Here is a 9,993-nt window from a genome sequence, read left to right as displayed (position 1 = left end):
ATGGTGGAGCATCACACCGGGCCTGCTGGGCCGTATGGTGGAGCATCACACCAGGCCTGCTGGGCTGTATGGTGGAGCATCACACCAGGCCTGCTGGGCTGTATGGTGGAGCATCACACCAGGCCTGCTGGGCTGTATTGAGTATCTTAAGTGCAACATGGAGCTTGAAAATGTAAAGAAAAAAAGAAAAACAGGAGAATTAACAAAGTCGGAGGTATGGAAGCAGTTTAATCAAGTTGTGGGCAGTGACAACAATAAGTTGTTCATCATTGTTTCTTTTTTTTTTACGTTTCTTCATTCGGATCCATTTGCGATCCGTTCCAGTCTGAATAAACTAACAGCAGTTTACAGCTTCGTCCTTGTTGTATTATTCTAAACAGATTTCTGTAATTCAAACAACTCTGAATTGTAGTTGAGAACATTAGTTATAACGGCCCACGTATTAAAAAAGTGTCTGGTTTAAAAAGGGCTCGGGCTCATAATTACAGTTAATGTGTCGGGCCGGGCTCGGACGCAACGTGCTCGGGCTCGGGTAGGGTCGGGCTTGATTTGTTGAATTGCTTTTTGAGCCGATCTAAGCTCTACTCCCCTCTACCTAAATTAGGAGCCAGGGCTATTCTTGACGGAGCCATGGGGCGTTCAACAGGCCTGGCAGGGACCGGAAGAGCTTGAGCTCAAGTTGGGCAGGTAAAACACTCCGCTTCTGGCGCTCCTGGTGTGGTACGATGCCTGGCGGATAACCGGATGGCGGCGCATCCGCGCCTGGTGGATTTTCGGGGTTATGTGGATGTTTTCAGGGTGCTTTACAATAAATATAATTTTTGGAAGATGAATCCTTTTAGGCTTTCACAACATGATGAATGATTAATATAATGTCACACGACGCAGCATAAGCCTTGTAATCATAGCTAAGGTTTACATTTTTTTTTTTTTTTTTTTTTTTTTTATAGCTGAGCTATTTTCCTGCAGCCCCGTGAAAAAGTGTGCATGTGTTGCAGGGTTATTGGGTCTGTAATTGGAAAGGGAAAAAAGCACAGTGTGTTACAGCTGCTGAAACATTAATGCTCACAGCAACCTGAAAAATAAATGTGCATGGTTTCTCCAGGATTATTAAGTCATTGGAAGGGTGGATATGCTGCACTCACATGCATATATCAACTCTGGCTTCTACTTAGCATCAGCTCCTTTGGAAATATTTTGGAATAAAGTGCTGATCTAAGCCTGCAAGGGTTTTTGGTGAGCGATTGGGTGCTGGCAACAGCAGAGCTTTAATGCCACATCAATTATTCGTAAGTAAGTTTTAGCCCGAGGCATGGAAACACAATAGAGACCTGATGGAAGATGAATTTAAGTGAAACCATTTGTGGGTCTTTGCATTGATCTCCAATTCTCATTAACCCATTTTAAGAAAATGTAATTCTTTGAGGCTGGCGAGGGAATTGTTGCCCTGGAATTCGGTTGCAGAACCACATCGAGTTTCAGTGTCAATCTATTCAATACATTTACAAATAGGTCACATAGACTATCATAGACAAAGCTACTGAATCTGGAGGTTGAAGCCAACACTAACTGTACGTCCACACCGCCGCCGACTTGAGCTGCAAAGAAGCTCTGGCCGCCCGGTCAAGGACGCTTGTCAGAAAGTCCGGGGAAGCTGTTTGAGGCTTTGGCCGCTCTGACGTAGCAGCATTCTATGTTCATCATGGAAAAAGATCAAGCAGCCACTGCACGGCCAATACACTGACACTAGAAACCTTTTATAAATGACATATATAATGACAGAATGTGTATTGGTTGTTGGTCGCAGCGGTGTCTGTTAGCAGTTAGCTCGCTCATTAGCCGCTGAACCGCAGCAGCGTGCAGGCAGAGCGGGCAGCCGCCAGCTGTTGATCCGTGCAGGACTTCACCGTGAGCGGACTGTTTAGAGACCATGTGACCGGCAGGTAACGTTAACTGGTCCCTATACGCAAATATCATAAATGATAGGGAACCCAGCAACGGCCATGATGAGCTTCTCCTCCTTTTTCTCTGAACTAATGTTTTGGTAGGAACCAAAGTTTACATCGTATGTTTCTCTGGAATCAGCCAGCGTGAAGGACGTCTATATTCTGATTGGTTGCCGCTGAACCGCGTCATAGCTCATTACCATAAAGTTGACGTACTTTCAACTTTCTGATTGACGCTCTGGTCGCTGAAAACGCCCAAAACGTGACGCCGACAGATTTGCCGCTCCTTGCAGCTGAGAGAAGCAGCTTCCATTGAAAATGAATGACTTCCTGTATCTTTAGAAGATCAAGTTGGCGGCGGTGTGGACGTACAGTTAGAGGGTCCTCAAAGTCAATGCAGGGGGGCATTATATAGCAAATATAAATCCCCACTGAGGATAGGCTTACCGGCCTATAGGTAAGGTAGGCTCGATGGTGTCTCCTTCCAACGTCTCCTTCCAGGCAGCTCTGCGACCGTTGACTTCAAGGCACCTAACCTTAACCCTAACCCTTAAATTATTAATGGTTATTTATTGTGTGGCACTTTTTTACCTTTTAAAGCACTTTTAAACACAGCACGTGTTACTCATTTTTAATGGTATATGTACTTTTTAACCTCCGCAGATTAAAAGGACAAGTAATTCAGACAGTATTTTAAATCTTTCTATTTTATATTTTGAGGTTAAATAATATGTCTTTAATATTGGGATAGAATTTATTTTGTATTGTGACGCCGAGCTATTTATTTACTAGCTTTATTAGCTATTTATTTTATTTATTTTAATTATTTATTTTGTAATGTCTCCAGGAGAGAGGCCAGGGCAGGTGTGGAGGTGACCTGTCCGTCCTGTCCAGTGGTTCTTTTAACCTGCTTTTAATATCTGCCCTTCTTTTAAACAGCTTTTATATAACCCAACCTGGCTTTTTAAGGAGGTTTTTAAGTGTTTTATTCACACCAGTGGTCCTCTTGTACCCATGCCCCTCGCAGCACCCATCCTGGGCGTTGTGTTTTAACCCAAACCTAACCATAACCATAACCATTGCCTAATCCTAGTGTGTAAGTCTAGAGAAGTTGGGGGCTTAAAACACTGATAAACGTAAGGTAGCCACAAAGGCCGTCCACAGATACAGCTCATCCCAAAGGATTCACAATGTATGTTTAACATTAAAACATGAATTATAAAATCATGTCAACAATTAGCTTAGTATTCTATGCACTAAAAAGGTATAGCTGTAGGAGATGACTTTCTTCCCTCTATCCCGACCCCCCCTTGAAGCTCTCAGCGCTGTATCCATAATGATCCATGTTGGAATAATCCATCAATGTCCCGCTGCCTCAATGTCACTCTCTCTGCTTTCTTCAGCTCTTGTTTCCACAAGCAAGTACCACAATCTTGAAAAAACTGTCTGCCTGTCGGCAATAACAAGGTGCTTTTATTCCAGGCACATGTTCTGCATTATGTCTCACGTTGCCAGCTCTCCACAGCTGCTATAAGACTGTTAAATGAATACACATAACCACAACAAAACTGGTTATTGCACCCTGCTGCTCTGTTCCGTCACTGGCAGGTGAATGTGAATTTGTGTGTGTGTGTGTGTGTGTGTGTGTGTGTGTGTGTTCTTGTTTAACTATATTCATGGGGTCCAAAAAACCAGGAATACATTATACTTGTGGGGTCCAGACAGCTTTGTGGTGCCAAAATGTTGGACCCCACAAGTTTAAAGGGCTGTTTCAGGGTGCATTATGTTAATAACGGGGCCACACAAAGATAGTGCCACGCACTGTGTGTGTGTGTGTGTGTGTCTGTGTGTCTGTGCTTGTTTTACTATATTCGTGGAGTCCAAAAACCGGGGAATACAGTATACTTGTGGGGTCTGCACAGCCTTGTGGGGCCCAAAATGCTGGACCCCACAAGGTTAAAGGTCTGTTTGAGGGTTAAAACTTGGTTTTAGGATTAGGGTTAGAATTAGGTTATGGTTAGGGTGAGGGTAAGGGTTAAGGTTAGGCATTTAGTTGTGATGGTTAAGGTTAGGGTAAGGGGCTAGGGAATGCATTATGTCAATGTTGGGTCCCCTCAAAGATAGTGAAACAAACGTGTGTGCGTGTGTGTGTGTGCGTGTGTGTGTGTGTGTGTGTGTAAAGATTGGGTCATGTGTAAATGTGTGGATGTTATGGGAGAGAGAGATAAGCATCTGTATACAGGGTGATGTATGACTGCTGAAGTACTTACTGGCTGTCGGCAATAACAAGGTACTTTTATTCCAGGCACGGTCTGCATTATTTCTCACATTGCCAGCTCTATCTCCACAGCGCTGTGGAATAAGGTCTGTCTTCACCACAGATGCAGCTGAGTTGTTAGCATTTCTTTAAACCAATCACAGTCGTCTTGGGTTCTGAGAACTTCTGAGTTCTGGACGCAGCGACGGTGGCTCTGCTAAATAGTCTCAGGAAGGAACTTGTTTTGGTGGAACATTTGCACCTCGCAAAAGAAAACGCCACATACAATATTAAATGAAGTTAACTGTTGACACAATACAGTAACGTGAGCTATTTAAATTAGCTGATACATGGTTAAACCTCATTAGCTCTTACCAGTGTATCTCCGTGTGTACTTCGTCCACAACAATCTCACCAATCAGTCCCAAAACGTCCCAGTTAGAGAGGAAATGACCTAAACATATTCTTTGTAAATCTTTACAATCATTCCCCAAAAGAACCAAGCAGGTCTACCTTGTTGCAACATCCAAATTTTCTTCAAGACTTGACATTGACAGCGTGTAACGTTAGCTCGCTAGCTCAGAGTTTGTTGTTGTTTCCCGTAGCGAGGGATTTTGAGAACGGCGACACGTAGAGAGCAGAAGGTGAGGGACAGTCAGGATGTCAGGCAATTATCCTGGAAATGTACTTCCATTGATCCAGACTAGTTTTGCATTAATTATACATAGTCATACACCTGCTATTAAAAGTCAGATAATAAAACATTAATCAGTGCACCAGACTTAAAGCTACTTACTCATGCTGAGCATTCACTTCCAGTATCCAAGGAGAATGCATGACTGTCTTTCTAAAAATGGATTTAAAATGTGTAGGTTGTGCTCTGGGAGCTGTGGATGCATGCATCCCTGAAGAGGAACAGATGCAGATATGTATTGACGATCCTCCCAGGCCGCAAGGAAGAGACACAGCTTTCTAAATTGGTCCTCTCCTCCCCCATATGAAACCCCACTCAGTAGAGAGCCTGCTGGGTGGATGATTTATGACGGTCGGGCAGATGAATAGCTTTTGGTCTTTTCCTGTTGTCATCTCACACATGATCTGATACCAGGGGTGGAGCCAGATGTTGTAAACATTCGGGGCTCCGCCCAGAGCAAGGGGGATGACCCCCCTGGGCATGACCCCCCTGGGGAGATTTATATCTCCCATTTATGGCGGTCATGACCGAAAGAACAAGATCCAGGGTACAAGCGGCCGAAATGGGTTTCCTCAGGAGGGTGGCTGGCGTCTCCCTTAGAGATAGGGTGAGAAGCTCAGTCATCCGTGAGGAGCTCGGAGTAGAGCCGCTGCTCCTTTGCGTCGAAAGGAGCCAGTTGAGGTGGTTTGGGCATCTGGTAAGGATGCCCCCTGGGCGCCTCCCTAGGGAGGTGGTCCAGGCACGTCCAGCTGGGAGGAGGCCTCGGGGAAGACCCAGGACTAGGTGGAGGGATTATATCTCCAACCTGGCCTGGGAACGCCTCGGGATCCCCCAGTCGGAGCTGGTTAATGTGGCTCGGGAAAGGGAAGTGTGGGGTCCCCTGCTGGAGCTGCTCCCCCCGCGAACCGACACCGGATAAGCGGACGAAGATGGATGGATGGATGGATTTATGGCCGCTATTTTTCAAGCCATTTGATAAAACTCTGTACATCATTTGGGGAAAACTAGATAGTTGCCAAGAAAAAAAACTGCATTTGATTATAATAAAGTGTGCATGTCTGTTAATGGGAGACCTGTGGATACCCAGACCCCTTTGAATATGGCATGTTGAGAGCCTATTAACATTTCCTTTCTTATGTTGGTTTAATGGACTACCTGTGACAGACAAAAAGAGCTTGAGCAACATTGTTAAAAGGGATGCTCAACAATCACTGGTACCCAGTTAAAAGATCTCTGTTCTCTCTGGAAAATGAGTTGTCCAGAAAGCAGACAGAATATTGTGCCAACCAAATCATGTATTTAGTAATGGATTGGTTATGATGCAGTAAGGTTGGCGGTACTATGTGCCAATACGAAAAACTAACCGCTATGCCAACGCATTCATTCCCTCTGCTATAAGACTGTTAAATGAATACACATAACCACAACAAAAACTGGTTATTGCACCCTGCTGCTCTGTTCTGTCACTGGCAGGTGAATGTGAGTGTGTGTGTGTGTGTGTGTGTGTGTGTGTGTGTGTGTGTGTGTGTGTGTGTGTGTGTGTGTGTGTGTGTGTGATTCTCTGGACAGCTTTAGTCCCCTCTCTGTCTGGCCAGCAAGGGATGCTGATGTTTTGCAGCCCAGTTTGTTATCTTTAAAAACGAGCCAGCTGTTCGTGGAGCAAAAATACATAATTTGGTCCCTTTACCAACAGTCAGGCCATCCATGTGTTTCGTTACTCACGTTATTGTTGACGTTGGTGTCATCATTAAGGTAGTTACACACCAACCAGATGGCCGACCGTCGGCAGTAAAGCCAGTCGGACTGATCAGTCGGGTCCCCGAGGTCAAAAAAGTTCCTCAGAACACACTGAGGAGACGCCGACTTGAGTGTACGCTCTGCACGTGCGTGAAACGTAATACATCTCCGTAGCAGCAGGCGGCGCTGCTCTGTATTGTTTCCATTAACAGTCTGATTGTTTCCTAGAAAATGAAAACCGGCAGCTGATTGGACGAACGCGTCACATGGGTCTTTTTTCTCCGGAAATTCACAGCCAGACTGTCATGGCGGCTCGTTCAGAATACGATCTCATATTGGACTAAAATAGTTCACCGAAACGTGTTTCTGAAAACATTTTAAGAGCGAAATAGGCCGTGCAGTTGCTGAATCTGTCTTCATTTCAGATCAACAAAGGTCAGTTTAAAAGATTTTCCTCAGATTTTGAGAGACTCATCCGCTCCCCATTTCCGGGTGAGTCCCGACTGTCCTGTCTCTGACTGAACATGTCAGGTCGGCCAAAATGAAGGCCAACGGCTCCTCCGACGGACGACGGCACGGGACACACCGACCAGACTCGAGTCACTGACCTCGCCAGACTGTCAGACGGTCGATTATCGGCTCGGTGTGTCAGCTCTCTAAGGTAACATTAAGGTTGGTAGCTGCACACTCCTCATTAACGCTAGCTGTTCCGCTCACATCAACATTAACGTTACAGTTTGAAGCTCATGAATCGTACCTGATGTTTCTGGTTGGACTTGGACCTCTGTTGACGTGTCTGGCTCTGGCACACGCCTTCTTTTAGTACCTTTCTGAAGCCAGGCTAACATAACAACGTACAAACTCGACACTCTGCAGGCTGCAGGCATCAGACAGCTCTTCCGAACTAGCGTCCGTGGCTAAACGAACTTCTGAGAGGGTGGGCGACTGCTTGCCTTTACGTTATTCGTCGAGATCTGAGGTAAGTCACGTAGTGCCCTCTGGGTAGTGTAGTTTATGTAACGTTAGGGTCAATCTCTCTGACACTGACGCTTTCTCGTTCAGTGGTAGAGTACCGGCTACATGCGAGAAGTAGCGGTACACAAGAAAAGAGTAAAAGAGTAAAATGTAGAAGTGCCGGTACTGCCCACTTCGAGCACTGGTTGTTTCACTTTTTATTTTATTAAATCCTCAAGCTCACCACTGCCCTGCTGTCTCTGCATTTCTGGGTCCGCCATTTCTCTAAATCCTGACAGCTACAGCCTCTGAAATTTCATTTGGGGGCTGGAGCCCCAGAAGCCCCCCTCCCTGCTCCGCCCCTGTCTGATACTATTCATGCCTGGTGTATTCGTAGACGCTCTTAGTGGTTGCATGCACAGTTTGTCTTGGCATCCCTTTGCAGACCGCCACCACGTTTGAAAGCATCGTCACATCACGGAGGCTTCATGACATTTTGGAAAACAAAAAAACAAAAACCCCACAGGAAAATAAAATGCTCGCCAGAGAAGAATCCCCCCACCTGACTGAGTCATCTCATATGGGAGGAAGACACGTCCGAGATGACTGTCGCACCAAACCGGAGTCACAGATGACGCAGATTAGTTGCATTTATAACCCCGAGAGCATAGATTACAATCGTCTGAGGGCCACAGGGATGTCATATCTGCAGAATAACAAGGCTCAGTGTGACGTTTTGGGGCGAGACAGTCCATTATAATTGGCCTCTGATACGTCGGTGAGTACTTTTGATGTGTAAACCTTCTGTGACTGCACAGTCGGTGAAGCATCAAAGACGATACTGACAGCTCTTTATGAGAAAAAGTGTGGATACGATCCTTCAGACTATTCCATGCATGCTAATTGGACTGTGCCCTCGGCAGAGAGTCCATCTCTGTGATGCAGTAACATATATCCCCAGCGCCAGAGAGAGACTTGTCTGAGTCAGTGATTAGCCAGCCCGAGCCCCGACTGCCCCCCTCCCATCTGTCTCTCTCCATCCACCTCTCCTGGACAATCATGTTAGACAAAAGTGGGATAATTCATTTTGGCGAGTGAAGAAGAGAGCCTTGGTGTACGTGATATACGCTGCACAGTCAGAGTGATGTCTGAACCAATATCTCCAAATCAAAACGGTGTAGAGACTTACTTTTTTTTACCTTCAAAAGGCTTTGTAATCCAGCCTGGAAGTGCAGTGTCTTTGTACGAATAAATCCATAAATCCCGCTACGTTACGTTCGATATCTCTGCAATGCTTCAAGCTAGCGTCATTCTGATTATTTAGCATGAAAGCAAACGCCAGGGCCTTTCCAAAGACTTGGTAGTCTTTGGTTTTCTCTGTGTGATTTCAATAGCTTTCTGGACACGGTCCTCCCCCGAAAAAAAACGCTCCCATAGGTCGTGTGTTCAAGCAGCATTTACGACTCATATTTCAACATGACATCATGACTTTGCGTGTAAACATACACGCCCACTTTCTTAAGCCAAGTGGCGTGTTATCTGTACGCATTTTGAGCTATCTGCGTGTATGTCTACATTGTATACAGCGGACGTAAAAATACACGCCACTCAGCGTGTTAGGAAACGTGACAAGCGGGACCCGATCCCCGGTCTCCTGGGTGACAGTCCTGTGTTTGACCCGTCCTCCCCCCCCAACCAACCTCCCTACGCTGATTCTCGCCCTTTCATACTACTCGCTACAAGTTCAAGTTACTTTATTTGTCCCCCAGTGGGGCAATTTGCTGTGCAGCAGATAGTATAATACAAATCACACACAGTCATACACACAATGCAGAGATTAGAAAGTTAAAAACAATAAAAAACAGTAAACAATCAATAAATATGAAGTCAATAAGTTATCTAAGGTAATGTAAGTCAATGGAGGCCCAACGGCGTTGATAAACACGCTAAAAAGCGAGTATGCGTCTTGATAACACGCCAATAATGGCATACGAATTGGCGTGTCAGACATACACCATTTCATGAGATCAGTCTGCCTCTAAGAGAGAAGACACACCAGCCGATAATCGGGCGTCGGGCCGTCTGGCGAGGTCGGTGACTCGAGTCTGTTCGGTGTGTCCCGTGCCGTCGGCCGTCTGAGGAGCCGTCGGGACTCACCCGGAAATGGGGAGCGGATGAGTCTCTCAAAATCTGATGAAAATCTTTTAAACTGACCTTTGTTGATCTGAAATGAAGACAGATTCAGCAACTGCACGGCCTATTTCTCTCTTAAAATGTTTTCAGAAACACGTTTCGGTGAACTATTTTAGTCCAATATGAGATCGTATTCTGAACGAGCCGCCATGACAGTCTGGCTGTGAATTTCCGGAGAAAAAAGAACCACGTGACGCGTTCGTCCAATCAGC

Source organism: Sander lucioperca, chromosome 2, assembly GCF_008315115.2.
Source record: "Sander lucioperca isolate FBNREF2018 chromosome 2, SLUC_FBN_1.2, whole genome shotgun sequence".
NCBI classification, from domain to species: domain Eukaryota; kingdom Metazoa; phylum Chordata; class Actinopteri; order Perciformes; family Percidae; genus Sander; species Sander lucioperca.
Note: the sequence above shows the minus strand (reverse complement) of the source record.